Source organism: Lithobates pipiens, unplaced genomic scaffold (assembly GCF_037356315.1).
Source record: "Lithobates pipiens isolate NorthernLeopardFrog02 unplaced genomic scaffold, aLitPip1_a1.2 Scaffold_16, whole genome shotgun sequence".
Taxonomy (NCBI): domain Eukaryota; kingdom Metazoa; phylum Chordata; class Amphibia; order Anura; family Ranidae; genus Lithobates; species Lithobates pipiens.
In genome coordinates, this window is record NW_027507748.1 from 64,590,006 (window position 1) to 64,606,470 (window position 16,465).

A 16,465-nucleotide genomic window follows, 5' to 3' on the forward strand; every position below is an offset into this window, starting at 1 on the left:
AGATTAGGTATCTCAGCCTGCAGAAATAGCGGTCGGTGGCAATAATTAGCTAACTATTACCTAGCACAATCCTGTTCTGGCAAATCCGCTTTTGTTTCCATTGTTGTTTTAACTTGTTATGTGACAGATTAACCTGGACTGCCTTGTATACAACACCATAGAAGAGATTTATTTCTTACAGCACTTGTAAAAGAGATGTTTTTATGAAATGCAAATGGTCTAACAGAAGGTTAGCGTTAAAGCCTTGAGATTTCCTGTTACCAGCCAATCCATTTCTACATCTTCCCATGAGCTCATATGTGCATTTTAGCATATTTTATACATGCTATTTATCTGTAAAAAGCCACCATTGTGTAGACATACAAAGGCCCTGAGACTTCTGCTCCATATTGGATGTGATGGCCTAGTAGACTCAGAGCTGTCAAACAAGTGACACTAGTATCCTCCTTTACTTTTCCCCTGGCAGCTTATGTAGGGAGGTGAAGAAAGCAGTGGAGGAGCTGTGCCAGCACAGACTTTAAAGTAGACCTGTAAGGTTCTACCCCCACTCCCCTAAGTGTAGCCCGCTTTGATAGACATTCCCGGAAAAGGAGAGGGTTATAATGTGCAAGGTAGTGAGGGGCCGTGCTAGAGATTTGACTCTTTCTGAAGAGGTCCGATTCCCTAGCAAGTTCAGAGGGACACTGCAAAAAGAAAATACCGGTAATTTATGGGAAGAAAAAACACTGCAAATAGGAATTTAAAATACTTGGCTTTTCTGTGCTTTTTCTACATTGGTTAAAAGGTCTCTTTAATCACTTCCCCTCCACTGCAATTTTTACTATTTTCACATATATGTTAAAATCAGCAAGTTTTTGCTAGAAAATTATGTAGAACTGCCAAGCATTATATATTTTCTGAAAGTAGAGGCCCTAGAGAATAAAAAGGTGTTTTTTGCTATTTTTTTTATGTCTCACAATATTTATACAGCTATTTGTCAAACCCATATTTTCAGGACAAATTATACTAAAATTAATTTTAGTATATACAAACAGATTATAATATCCAATTTTTGTGAAAATAAAAAACATGTGGTTGCATCAAAAAAATCAGATACCAAACATAACAAGACTCAAAATTGCATGCACCTATTAAATGGCAACAAACAACGGTAGCTAAGATTTTTTTTTTTTATAGACGGCTCTTAACCACTTCCCACCCGGCCAATGCACATATACGGCCGGGTGGGAGCCGTCTACTCCTGATAGGACATTCAGGAACGTCCATCAGGAGGAGCGGGATCGCGCGCGCACGTGCCCGCGCAGCGGCGCGATCCCGATGCGCCCGTGTCACCTGGACAGTTAGGCAGGAGGGCTCTGTGATTGGCCCTCCTGATCACATGACGGCCGTGTCCAATCACGGCCGTCATGTGATGTAAACAAACAGCCGGTTGCTAGGCAATCGGCTCCTCCTCTCCTCACACAGAAGTCATCGCTGAGGAGAGGAGAGCAGATTGCTGCAGCCGGCTGATGATCAGTGAGTATGAGCTGTTTTTTACAGCTTTTTACTCACTGATCTTCAGTCTAGTGTAAACACACAACATACCACACAGTGTAAACACAGTCCCCACATATGTCCCCATAACACACATGTCCCCAAAACATACATGTCCCCAAAAAATAAAAACACATGTCCCTAATAATACAAACATGTCCCCCACATATGTCCCACTAAAATCACTTGTCCCAATGATTATGTGCACACATATGTACGTGATGACCTGCACACATATGTACATGATCATTTGCGTACATATGTCCGTGATCACACAAACCAATTATTATACACTTAACGGAATTTTTTTTACCAAAAACATGTAGCAGAATACATTTTGGCTTAAATTTATGACAAAATTTGATTTTATTGGATTTCTTTTAAAATAGAAAAAAGAAAATATTGTTTTTTTTCCAAATTTCCGCTTTTTTGCGCTTATATCGCAAAAAATAAAAAACGGAGTCGTGAATAAATACCACCAAAATAAATCTCTATTTGTGCGAACAAAATGATAAAAATTAAATTTGGGTACAGTGTAGCATGACCGCGCAATTGTCACTGAAAGCGCTAGAGCGATGAAAGCTGAAAATTGGGCTGGGAAGGAAGGGGGCGAAAGTGCCCTGTATTGTAGTGGTTAAAAAGCTTTCAGTTTAATAGTTTAGAGTTAACAATAGTTTATGGCCCTAGAAATATTGCTCTGACATCTATGGCGATACATGTGGCACAATTTCTGTCTACATACAGTGCCTTCAAAAAGTATTCATACCCCATGAAATTTTCCACATTTTGTCACGTAACAACCAAAAATGTAAATGTATTTTATTGGGATTTTATGTGATAGACCAACACAAAGTGGCACATAATTGAAAATGATAAATGATTTTCAACAATTTTTACAAATAAATATGTGAAAAGTGTGGTGTGCATTTGTATTCAGCCCCCCTGGGCCAATAATTTGTAGAACCTCCTTTCACTGCAATTACAGCTGCAAGTCGTTTTGGGGATGTCTCTACCAACTTTGCACATCTAGAGAGTGAAATTCTTGCCCATTCTTCTTTTCAAAATAGCTCAAGCTCTGTCAGATTAGATGGAGAGCGTCTGTGAACAGCAATTTTGAAGTCTTGCCACAGATTCTCAATAGAATTTAGGTCTAGACTTTGACTGGGCCATTCTAACACATGAATCTGCTTTGATCTAAATCATTCCATTGTAGCTCTGGATGTATGTTTAGGGTCATTGTCCTGCTGGAAGGTGAACCTCCGGCCCAGTCTCAAGACTTTTGCAGACTCTAACAGGTTTTTTTCTAAGATTGCCCTGTATTTGGCTCTATTCATCTTCCCATCAAGTCTGTCCAGCTTCCGTGGCCCTGCTGAAGAAAAGCATCCCCGCAACATAACGCTTCCACCACCATGTTTCACAGTGGGGATGGTGTGTTCAGAGTGATGTGCAGTGTTAGTTTTCCTCCACGCATAACGTTTTGCTTTTAGGCCAAAAAATTCAATTTTGGTCTCATCTGACCAGAGCACCTTCTTCCACATGTTTGCTGTGTCCCCCACACGGCTTCTCGCAAACTGTAAATGGGACTTCTTATGGTTTTCTTTTGACAATGACCTTCTTATTGCCACTCTTCCATAAAGGCCAGAATGGTGGAGTGCACAACTAATAGTTGTCCTGTGGACAGATTCTCCCACCGGAGCTGTGGATCTCTGCAACTCCTCCAGAGTTACCATGGGCCACTTGGCTGCTTCTCTGATTAATTCTCTCCTTGCCCGACCTGTCAGTTTAGCTGGACGGCCATGTCTTGGTAGGTTTGCAGTTGTGCCATACTCTTTCCATTTTCAGATGATGGATTAAACGGTGCTCCATGAGATGTTTAAAGCTTGGGATATTTTTTTTAACCTAATCCTGCTTTAAACTTCTCCACAACTTAATCCCTGATCTGCCCGGTATGTTTCTTGGCCTTCATGATGCTGTTTGTTCATTAATGTTCTCTCACAAGCATCTGAGGGCTTCACAGAACAGCTGTATTTATACTGAAATTTAATTACACACAAGGGGACGCTATTTACTAATTAGCTGACTTCTGAAGGCAATTGGTTACACTAGATTTTAGTTAGGGGTATCAGAGTAAAGGGGGCTGAATACAAATGCACGCCACACTTTTCAGATATTTATTTGCAAAAAAAAAAATTGAAAACCATTTATCATTTTCCTTTCACATCACAATTATGTGCCACTTTGTGTTGGCCTCTCACAAAAAGTCCCAGTAAAAAACATTTACATTTTTGGTTGTAACATGACAAAATGTGGAAAAGTTCAAGGGGTATGAATACTTTTTCATCTCCCCTATGCATACACGCAAATACAAAAGTGTGTGTAGGTCTCTACACATGATGAGGGTTTTACATTTTTATTTATTTTATTAAACTGTATTTTTTTTTACACTTTTATATTTTTTTCTTATTATTTAACTTTATTATTAACTTATCGCTATCACATTCTTCCAGATGATAATTCACATTGCCTTGTGGCCTGTTAGTGAACTGCATAATTTAAGCAAACCAGACAAGCAACCCAATGTTGCTCTAAGGTGCCCAGTTTGGCAGTCTCTGGATACAATAGAGGATTGTTGTCAGTGTAAATGCCCATCTGACCTCCCAACAGTGCCAGTAACTCCAGCTTTAAAATCAAAGTATAGTTATGCAGGTTGTGCTTAGTTTTGACTCGCATTGGCAATGAATCAATCCTAATCCTTAGCAACTGCAATCCCAAATCCTTGAGAGATGCCACTGATGTACACTCTGAAAGGTCTGGTAAAATCTGAATATGCCAGAAATGGTACAGTAGTCGTTCCTTGAGTTTACGCAGATTTATTGTGGCAGAATGTCTCCCCTTGGCAAAATCCTGTATGGGTACGTACTTCCCTTTGGTGGCCACCAGAGGGCGCACGCACCCGCTGCATGGCGGGAGACCCAATGCACGTGGCCGGCGGGCACGATCTCCGCTGGGCATGTGCGATCACTGTGCTGTCAGGGAAGAGGAGACATATCCTTTGTTCCTACTAAGTAGGAAAAATTATATGTCTCCTCTCCTAGTTAATCCTATCCCCATACAGTTAGAACACGCTGAGGGAACACACAATTAACCCCTTGATCGCCCCCTAGTGTTAACCCCTTCCCTGCCAGTGACATTTACACAGTAATCAGTGCATTTTTATAACATTGATTGCTGTATAAATGTCAATGGTCCCAAAAAAGGTTCAAAAGTGTCCGATCTGTCCGTCGCAATGTCACAGTACCGCTAAAAATTGCAGATCACTGCCATTACTAGTAAAAAAAAATAATAATAATAAAAATGCCATATATCTTTCCAATAGATTGTAGACACTAACTTTTGCACAAACCAATCAATATACACTTATTGCTATTTTTTTTACCAAAACTATGTAGAAGAATATATATTGGCCTAAACTGATGAAGACATTTTTTTTTTTTAAGCGACAGGGACGCTCTGCCCGCTCCAGAAGACATGCGCCTATGCGCATGCGCGAAATCACGGACTTTGCGCACAGATGCGCACACGCGAACCACTGACTTCGTGTACACATGCACGCACACGTGAATTGCGGGCTTCGCGCACAGATGCACGGCCATGCACATTGCGGACTTTGAACACGGATGTGTGCATGCACGTGCATTAGGCGCGCGTTGGCGCCCAACAGTCTATAAAAGACGCTCCTGGAGTGCCGCCCATTGCGGATTGATCTACTTCTGTTGCCTGTGTTCCTGATTCTGTGCCAGTACCCTGCTCCTGTGTTTGCCCCGGCTTCCTGACCTTGCTTCTGTCTCCAATCCTGACCTCGGCTTGTTTGACCCTGCTTACTTTCCTGCCTGATTGCCTGTTGCCAAGACCCAGCCTGGACTTTGACTATTCTCTGCGTACGACTCGGCTAGTCTGACTCTGCTTCTGTCTGCAAGCCTGCCTCCGCTGACCTGCATCCGCTGCTCCGCAAACCCGCATCTGCTGACCTGCATCCGCTACACTTGCTGGCCTGCATCCGCTGATCTCTGTATCTGCTGTTCTGGCTTTCACTTGGCTCTACAGCTCCAAGTAGCAAGGACCAAATGGGCACCTTTACCTCTCCGTGCTGTTACCACCACTCCAGTGGTTTCCGAGCCGGGGTGGTACAGGAGGTCTCCCTCTGCACGTCAGGCTCACATCCAAGATACATTACACAGTCTCTCATTCCCTATTTCCCTTTGTGTGGCTGTGTCCATACAGCCTCCCACATCCTCCCTTCCTTTGTGTTGTTGTGTCTATGCAGTCTCTCATCCAAACCCTAAGGCCACTTTCACACTGAAGCATCGGCTGCGTTAGTGGTAAAACTTCGCTAGTTAGCGCTTTGCAGGCACTTCGGCAACGCTGGGTATTGATTTCAATGGCAGGGGCATTTAGGGAGCGCTGTTGCAGCACTCCTAAACCACACCAAAGATGCTGCTTGCAGGACTTTTTTCCTGTCCTTCAAGTGCACCACCACCTGTAAATCCTCTTAATCTGAAAGTGGCCTAAGTCTCTGTTGTGCCCTGTAGAAATTTATTCATCAGAGGATGGAACCACAGATGGTGATACAGACACCCAACATTCCTGTGATAAACTAAGGAGGGGGGGAGTGAGAAGCAGCATAGACAGAACCACACAGAGGAGTGGAGGAAGTGAGAGGCTGCATAGACAGAGCCGCACGGGAAGGGAGGAAGTGAGAGGCTACACAGGCACAGCCACACAGAGGAGGGGAGGAAGTGAGAGGCTGCACAGGCACAGCCACACAGGGGAGGGAGGAAATGAGAGGGTAAATAGACACAGCCACACAGAGGAGAGGAGGAAGTGAGAGCCTGCATAGACAGAGCCGCACGGGAAGGGAGGAAGTGAGAGGCTACACAGGCACAGCCACACAGAGGAGAGGAGGAAGTGAGCGCTAAACAGGCACAGCCACACAGAGGGGGTGGGATGAAGTGAGAGGCTGCACAGGCACAGCCACACAGGGGGGGGGAGGAAATGAGAGGGTAAATAGACACAGCCACACAGAGGAGAGGAGGAAGGGAGAGGCTGCATAGACATAGCCACAGAGGAGGGAGGACATGAGAGGTTGCATAGACAGAACCACACAGAGGGGGAGGAAGTGAGAGGCTGCACAGGCACAGCCACACGGGGGGGGGGGAGAGAGGCTACATAGACAAAGCCACACAAAGGAGGAGAGGAAGTAAGAGGCTGCATAGACAGAACCACACAGAGAAGGGAGGAAGTAAGAGGCTACATAGACACATTCACAGAGAAGAGGGAGGAAGGGAGAGGCTGCATAGACAGAGCCACACAGGGAGGAGGGGGAGTGAGAGGCTGCACAGGCACCGCCACACAGAGGAGGGGAGGAAGTAACAGGCTAGATAGACACAGCCACACAGAGGAAGTGAGGGGCAGCACAGACATAGCCACAGAGGAGGGCGGAAGTGAGAGACTGCATAGACAGAGTTACACGGGGGGAGTGAGAAGCTACATAGACACAGCCACACAGAGGCGGGAGGAAGTGAAAGGCTGCATAGACACAGCCACACAGAGGGAGGAAGTGAGAAGCTACATAGACACAGGCACACAGAGGAGGAGATGAAGTGAGAGGCTGTATAGATACAGCCACACAGAGGAGGGGAGGAAGTGGAAGGCTTCATAGACAAAGCCACACAGAGGAGGGGAGGAAGTGAGAAGCTATATAGACACAGCCACACAGAGGAGGGGAGGAAGTGAGAGGCTGTATAGACACAGCCACACAGAGGAGGGGAGGAAGTGAGAAGCTGTATAGACACAGCCACACAGAGGAGGGGAGGAAGTGAGAGGCTGTATAGACACAGCCACACAGAGGAGGGGAGGAAGTGAGAGGCTATATAGACACAGCCACACAGAGGAGGGGAGGAAGTGAGAGGCTGCACAGGCACAGCCACACTTAGGAGGGGAGGAGGTGAGAGGCTGCATAGACACAGGCACACAGAGGAGGAGAGGAAGTAAGAGGCTGTATAGATACAGCCACACAGAGGAGGGGAGGAAGTGGAAGGCTTCATAGACAAAGCCACACAGAGGAGGGGAGGAAGTGAGAAGCTATATAGACACAGCCACACAGAGGAGGGGAGGAAGTGAGAGGCTGTATAGACACAGCCACACAGAGGAGGGGAGGAAGTGAGAAGCTGTATAGACACAGCCACACAGAGGAGGGGAGGAAGTGAGAGGCTGTATAGACACAGCCACACAGAGGAGGGGAGGAAGTGAGAGGCTGTATAGACACAGCCACACAGAGGAGGGGAAAAAGTGAGAGGCTATATAGACACAGCCACACAGAGGAGGGGAGGAAGTGAGAGGCTGCACAGGCACAGCCACACTTAGGAGGGGAGGAGGTGAGAGGCTGCATAGACACAGGCACACAGAGGAGGAGAGGAAGTAAGAGGCTGTATAGACACAGCCACACAGAGGAGGGAGGAAGTGAGAGGTTGCATAGATACAGCCACACAGAAGAGGGGAGCAAGTAAGAGGCTGTATAGACACAGCCACACAGAGGAGGGGAGGAAGTGAGAGGCTTCATATACACAGCCACACAGAGGAGGAGAGGAAGTGAGCGGCTTCAAAGACAAAGCCACACAGAGGAGGGGAGGAAGTAAGAGGCTACATATACGAAGTAACACAGAGAAAGAAAATGAGCTATAGGCTGCATAGACACAGCCACAGAGTGGACAGTGGATGGAGCCACAGTATATGGCTCTTGGAAATGTTGAATACATTTGGAGGCTGCAGTGGAGGAAGGGAGAGAAGGTAGAATGTACATACTGCTGATGGGTATAATACTACTGCAGAAACCTGGATTTAGGATATTTTGTAGACTTGACAGAATCCTTTTAATGGCCATACCAACAAATCTGGTTTCTTTTGAAAACCAAAGAACTAATCTTATAGCTTGCTACGGGCAAAGTTTCCTTTGTTCTAGTTTTCATAAAACACCTCGTTTTGCTTCAGATCATTCTTCATACATCAGACAAATTTTAATTTATTTCAGTGACTTTTTGTGCTTGCCCGTGAAAGCACATCACTGAACTCTGTCTTCAATATTATGCATTTCTGTATCTCCAAATATGCCCTCTCTTCAAACATCAAACTAATAATAACATATTTAACTGCAAACCCAAGAGCCATACGATTATTAATATTTTACTAGGACGTTCTGTTCCGCTATATTGATCCAAATGAAAAATGATGGCTCACGTGACAATATGCCTATATTTTAATATCTTATATTTTCGGAGGGTAAGCATACAGCTAGAATATTAAATTAAGCCGGGAATAGGATAATGAAAAAGCTATTCATTTGAACACATGCATTTCAATAAATACTATTATTTCTGTCCTGGAAGGGATAATGTCTGCAAAATAAAAGAACTCAACCTTCTTTTTCCATTAACTTCTATTTACTAAAGCAAAAGAAGAGATGTGCGGTGTTCTGTTTAATGTCAGATACTTAATACATATTGTATTGTGAATTCATTGCTGAAGAAAAAGTTTAATCAAATGGAAAATAACACATAGCTGCAAATAAAATGCCTTTACTTTATGCAAACTTTGACCACTAGTATGCCACGTGTACCATGGCAGACAGAGCTACCAAAAAGAAGTACACACAAATGGCCATTTATATTACTAAAGCATAACCGCCAACATTTCAAACAGATAAAGGTATACCTTGCCCAGCACATACAATGTGGATGTAGGTGTCTGTTTGTTTTTATTGATCAAAAAAAATCCATGACCATCTTTCCTGTCAAAGATAGCATTTATGAAAGAGGAACTAAGGTCCCACTGTGAATAAATACAAGGAGATAGGTTTCTTTTGCTAAAGGAGAAAAATTCTAAGTAAAAAAACAGTACTACAGACCTGGGGAAGATTAGAAGAAGTGGTCAGGTAAGGTACACAAGGTTCAGGCATAAGACAGGAAATAGTGACATGATATAGAGAAATAGAAGTAATTTTCGGCTTGAAAAATGGTGCAACACATTTAGCGTTAAAGTGGTATTAAACCCAAAGCCAAAAATGAAATATATTGCAACTTGTCCCCACAAGGAAGTTCCTTTTTGTTCCTGATGGGGACACAGGCGACAAGATGTCCACTGATCATGTCACTTCAGGGTCGATCAGGTCATCTGTGATGCAATTTCCTGTCTGTCCTGGGCCGTTGTGGAGCCCAGGGCTGGCCGGTTTTACATATATGGAAGTTCCATTTATGTGTGTCTGATGTCACTGGGGAGCTGATTGAAGCCAGATGGTTGCCTCTTATGGTTGCAGTTTTCCTGCCTGGTTTGGAGTGGCCTTGCCCGAATGTTCTCTGCATTTTTCCCATTTGGGGACACAGGGGGCAAGATGGCCGAGGATATCCCATTTTTGATTTTATTAAATTGTTTTAAAACATATGGAGAGCACCATTCGTTTTATTCCTTTTGCAAGAGCACATGTCACATGGAGAGGAGGAGGAGGAACATAAGCTCCAGTCTATGTGCCTGTGATTGTTACTGGGAGCCAAGAGCCAGTTGGAGTATAGCCCTAGAGGGGCAAAAGTGCGTTTGACCTTGACTGTTGATTAACGTCCAGCCCAGGAGGTGAGCGCATATGGTTCACTGGGTGCTATGCATGTGACACATCGGTGAGCCATTGAAGAGAAGTCTTTAACCACTTACAGAGCGGAAGATTTTCTCCCTTAATGAGCAGGCCATTTTTTGCGATGCGGCACTGCGCTGATAATTCTGCGGTCGTGCGACACTGTACCCAAACAAAATTGATGTCCCCTTTTCCCCACAAATAGAGCTTTCTTTTGGTGGTATTTGATCACCTCTATGGTTTTTATTTTTTTGTGCTATAAACAAAAAAAAGAGTGACAATTTTGAAAAAAAAAATATATTTTGAACTTTTTGCAATAATAAATATCCCCAAAGAAAAATGTAAAAAAACATATTTCTTCATCAGTTTAGGCCAATATGTATTCTTCTACATATTTTTGGAAAAAAAATTCAATAAGCGTATATTAATTGGTTTGCGCAAAAGTTATGGAGATTTATGGCATTTTTATTATTTCTTTTCTTTTTCACTAGTAATGGCGGCAATCTGTGATTTTTAGCAGGACTCTGACATTGCGGTGGACAGATCGGACACTTTTGGCACATTTTTGGGACCTTTGACCACTGATATTTATACAGCGATCAGAGCAAAAAATAGCCACTGATTACTGTATAAATGTCACTGGCAGGGAAGGGGTTAACACCAGAGGGATCTAAATGTATGGGGGCTGGACTGACTGGAGGAGGGGAAAGATCGCTGTTTCCAATCACTAGGAATCAGATCTCTCTCTAACTTTCCTGTCAGAACAGGGATCTGTCTGTTTACATTGACTGATCCACGTTCTGGCTCTCGTTCCCGCTATAGCGGGTGGCCAGCGGCCATGTGCATCGGGTCCCCCCGCTGCGGGTCATTAAAGGAGCCAATGTACACCAACGACAATTTAAGGGAACCTGCCAACTTGCCGCCGTATAACGATGGCGGCTGATTAGCAAGTGGTTAAGGACTTTTTTTATTTCATCATTTGGAGCTCTTTTATTTAAGAGACACTGTTTTAGTTGCAATTCATCATTATTTGTATCATATTGCAACTTACCAATCATCAGATGTGGTGGCTACATCAGTTTTCTTTTTTTCTGCTTTTTTCCCTTTTGTTTTCACCTGAATTTTTTATTTTTTTTCCACAAAAACAAAAACCTGTAAGTGTACAAAAAACACACAAAAAAGTACACTTAAGAGTGTGCTTTTTGCAAAGGGATATGAGCTTACCCCTGGGCGCAAGGCTCCTGATAGGGACAAGGTTTTGAACATGATCCACCTAGCCAAAAGGCCTGGCGGATCCCTCTCCTCATGGTCAGTTGCAGCCGACCAATGAGTACTAGGTGGAGGGGCTCTCCTGAAGAGACCCCCTAGTTAAGGGGAGGTAGGAACCTTATGGCCACAAATCCTCCCACCAGACTTCAGGATAGGCCTGAGGACCACACCCTCCATCCAGTGTAAAAACACACACAAAAGTGACAAAACATAAGGAGATAAAATAAATTAAATAAATAGTGGCCGTGCAATGTGCACTGGCTAGGCCCTGAAGCCTATCACCACTCCACCTAACATCTGAACTTTTAATTCTTCCATCAGCTCACCCTCCCACAGCGATTACCTTTTTTTTGTACCGCTTGCCCTACCATATTAGATTGTAAGCTTTCATGAGCAGAGCCCTCCTAACCCTCTTGCTATGCAAACTGTTGTCGCTATATAAATCCTAATTAATAATAATAAGGGCCCTTTGCAACTGAATACAAGTAAGCTTTTGAAAGACTTGAATTTAATGTTCTTTACATGCAATTTTTTTCATTTGGTGACAGGATCTTTTAAAGGTGGAACTGAACTTCATGGCTCCCAGAGTTTTTGCCAATATGTGCAAGTATGTACAGCATATTTGCACATTATAGCAGACTTCCTAGTGTATTTATCTGTTATTTATCATGTATTTATTGCTTCTTCTTCTTCCATGTCTGCAGTCTTCTGACTGCAGCCATTAGTCAGCCATGAATTACATAACTACTGCACATGTGCATGGGAATTACATTGTCCTGGGACCCAGGTCTTATTTTTTTACACCGGGCGGCAATTTTATAGTACACTGAACTCAGCATGCATGGCAGTCAGTATATAGTTAAAAGAATAACATTTATAGCAAGAAGGGAGAGAGGTTTTATGGCAGGAAACCTACAGAGGCTCTACTGCCATAAAAACATAGCTGCTAGCAATTGTTTTTAAAATGAACCTTAGTTTCAGTTATAATTTTGTCCGAAACTCCAAGTTGACAATAGCCATGCAAGCATTTTTACAACATTCTTGTGATGTATTTAACCAGTCCACAATGGAATTTTGCCTCACTGTGATATCTACAGTATATTTTCTATCCTAAATTTTAAGTAAGCAACTGCTACACAATTTACAGCTACATGACAATTTGTAGTTAAGTCACAGACATTTGATTTTCATAGAAACTAGACATTTACACAATCTTATGGTTAAAATTAATAATTGCCACAATCGATTAATAAACCCCTCCAACAATATCTTCCGTGGCAGAATGTACAACCCCAATTCCTAAAAAGTTGGTATACTGTATAAAATCTACATGAAAGCAGAATGCAACGAGTGAAAAAATCCCACAAATGTATTTTATTCACAATAGAAAACATATCAAATGTTTAAAATGAGAAAACGTAAAAATTATGAAAAAAATAAGGTAATTTTGAAATTGATGGCAGCAACACATCTCAAAAAAGTTGGGATAGGGCAACAAAAAGCTGGCAAAGTAACAAGGAAGAGCTGGAAGAATATTTTGCAACTAATTAGGTTAGTTGGCAACAGGTCAGTAACATGAATGGGTATAAAAAGAACATCGTAGAGAGTCAAAGTTTCTCAGAAGTAAAGTTGGGCAGAGGTTCACCAATCTGTGAGCATTTTATATGTTTTCTATGTTCTATTCAGAATAAAATATGGGATTTGCAAATTAGTGCATTCTGTTTTTATGTAGATTTTAAACAGTCACAGCTTTAATTTTGATTGGGGTTGTTTTAGGATCCTTACGCATATATGGTAAAGTGACCCTGTCACCAGACAAAGATCTTCCCATGCTAATATGCATTTGACAGATTTTATTAATGTTTTTGTTTACCTGTAAAACACTCCCTTGTGTAGACATCCAAAAACCCAGAGATTGCTGTTGGGGGGCTGTCATCTTGGATATGATGTCAGTGGCCCCAGGAGATTCAGATCTGTCAGTTAAGGGACACTCTATAGTATTCCTCTTTGCTCTTCTCTCATAGATATAAGAAAGTTATACTGTGAAGTAAAGGGAGGAGCGGGGGAGTTGAGCCAGTATAGACAGTAATTAGACACTCGCAGAAGAGGAGAGGGTTATAATATGCAAGGAGTGAGGGGTTGTGCTATGGAACTGACTCTTCCTGGAGTAGTCAGATTTGTCAGTGGTAGATTGCAAGTCACTTTAACCACTTCAGCCCTGGACCATTTTGCTGGGCAAAGACCAGACCACTTTTTGCGATTTGGCACTGCGTCGCTTTAACTGACAATTGCGTGGTCATGCGATGTGGCTCCAAAACAAAATTGATGTCCTTTTTTTCCCACAAATAGAGCTTTCTTTTGGTGGTATTTGATCACCCCTGCGGTTTTTATTTTTTGCGCTATAAACAAAAATAGAGCGACAATTTTGAAAAAAACACATTATTTTTTACTTTTTATTATAATAAATATCCCCCAAAAATATATAAAAAAGTTCTTTTTCCCTCAGTTTAGGCCGATACGTATTCTTCTACATATTTTTGGTAAAAAAATTAGCAATAAGCGATTATTAATTGGTTTGCGCAAAAGTTATAGCGTTTACAAAATAGGGGATAGTTTTATGGCATTTTTATTAATAATTTTTTTTTCTACTAGTTATGGCGGCGATCAGCGATTTTTATTGTGACTGCGACATTATGGCGGACACATTGGACATTTTTGACACATTTTTGGGACCATTGTCATTTATACAGCAATCACTGCTATATAAATGCAGTGATTCCTGTGTAAATGACACTGGCAGTGAAGGAGTTAAGCAGTGGGTGGCAGTGTAGGGGTTAATTGTTCCTAGGGGTGTGTTACTAACTGTGGGGGGTTGGGCTTTCATTTAGTGAACACTGATCTCTGCTCCAATCACATGGAGCAGAGATCAGCGTCACTAGTTGCTAAGCAGTAAGGGGAGATGCTGTTTACAACGGCATCTCTCCGTTCAGCCGCCCCATGAGACGATCGCGGGTATGCCGCGGCGATCGAGTCCGTGGGACCCACGACCGGACTCACGGGGGTCCTGACCGGCGGCACGCTCGCGATGGCAGGGCGGCAAATTTAAAGGGACGTACAGGTACGCCCATTTGCCTGCCCTTGCCATTCTGCCGACGTACGTCGGCGTGCGCTGGTCGGGAACTGGTCAAAGCAGAACTATAGGCAAAACTTTTTTTCTTTTCATTTTAGAGGAAGTGAGAGAAAATCCCTGAAAATTAAGGGAATTTCTTGTGACCCCCAGGTCACCGGAACTAGTGTCCCAGTTGGAAGATTTCCCCTCCATTACTTTTCTGGGGACAACCCAAAATTTGAGATCTTTTACTTTCATTTTCATGATAATGGTACACAGGATAATTAGAGAGGGTGAATCTCCTTAACAAGGGCACAGACAGCAAAAAAAAGTGAGAAACATTCTAATCCTCACCAATCTATCCAAAACTAGAAAAAAAAAAACATTTTGTTTTTAGTTATATGTTCAGGTGGTACTCCAGCCAATGCAAAGTTCAAACCCATATACTGTGTTACTTGTTAAAAACATTAGTAAAATGAAGCTCACACTCTTGTAATCCATCTAGCTTGCTCAGAGGTATAGTCAAGCCTTTTAAGCAGCGGCGGCTGGTGGAGTTATTTTTTTGTGCGGGGGTGGGCAAACAACCCCCCTGGGCCAGTACTAGCACAACTGCCAGCTACCCCTCCCCCCCGTGAAGCATGTCGCTAACACCACCCCTCCACCACCCGCTGGTGAGAGCAGCATGGCAGGCTCTGATGTCCTCTTGTGGAGTCCTGTCTGCAGTGTGTTTCCTCTCTGCTCTTCCTGACGCTAGGTGTCCAATAGGATCGCCTGATGTTTTGGCCAATCGGGGAAATGGGTTTCATACCTGTTTCCCGATCGACCTGGAGGAGGATCAGTGTTGCAACAGTGAATATTCATTTGCTGTTGCAACACACCTGGGTGTGCTCTGGACGCATCCTCTGCGACTCAAGCCCACCCGATTTTGAAGCCTTTTAGAGCCAATCAGTTGCTTAAAAAAAAAACTGGCTGCTGTAATTCATGTGCCTGGTGACCCAACAGGGGTGGGACACATGAATAGGGGGCAAAAGCGGCGGCCGTGGATAGATTTATGCTATGCAAGAATCAATTCACTGCATATAGGGGGTGGAAAGGACAGAGGGGGCGGCATCTGGACGCCCCTAATGGATGGGCCACCGCTGCTTTTAAGGAAAGTGATGCTGGGTTTTGGTGGCAACACTACCTAGACCCCTAGTGACCAATGTGCAACCCTTTGGTGCTTATTGTGCAGTTCCCAGCCACCAGCAGCGGAGGTGGGAGTACTGATTTGTAAAAAGCCCATAATTATCGTAATATCTAGCAGTCTCATGTAACGAGTCCCCAGTCTCTGACACTCTTCTGCAATTATTCTCCTGTCTCCAAACACACCTGTAGCATATCAACAGTCTTTGAACATCTCCTGTAGGATGTCTGCAGTCTCTGACAGTCTTCAAAAGCATTATAAATAAAGGATATTATGTGCAGCCCCTTGGTAATGTCAGGGCTAAAGCTTGGTAAAGCTAAGCCCCCTGAAATTGAGCTTGTTAGCCACCTCTGGCCTAAACCATAAAGGACACTGGGTGATGCTGGTTACTTGGATTTAGAAGGAAAAAGCCAATAGCCCCATTCCATTGAACTTCTAGGAACACACTTAAGTGCTATAGAGCGTGCCTTAAATCTGACTGCAGCTTGATGAATAAGTGCTCATGCACACGGACGTTTTAAAAAACTGGCTGCAAAGCTAGCTCCGATGCCTGGAAAAATTGTTGTTAAAAACGTGATTTTTACCGCGTTTTGCATTGGCGTTTTTGCGCGTTTTTCAGCGTTAGCGTTAAGGAGCGTTTTTTAAGAAACACATCTCTTGGCTATAGCACTCAGAAAACAAAGAAAATATGTTG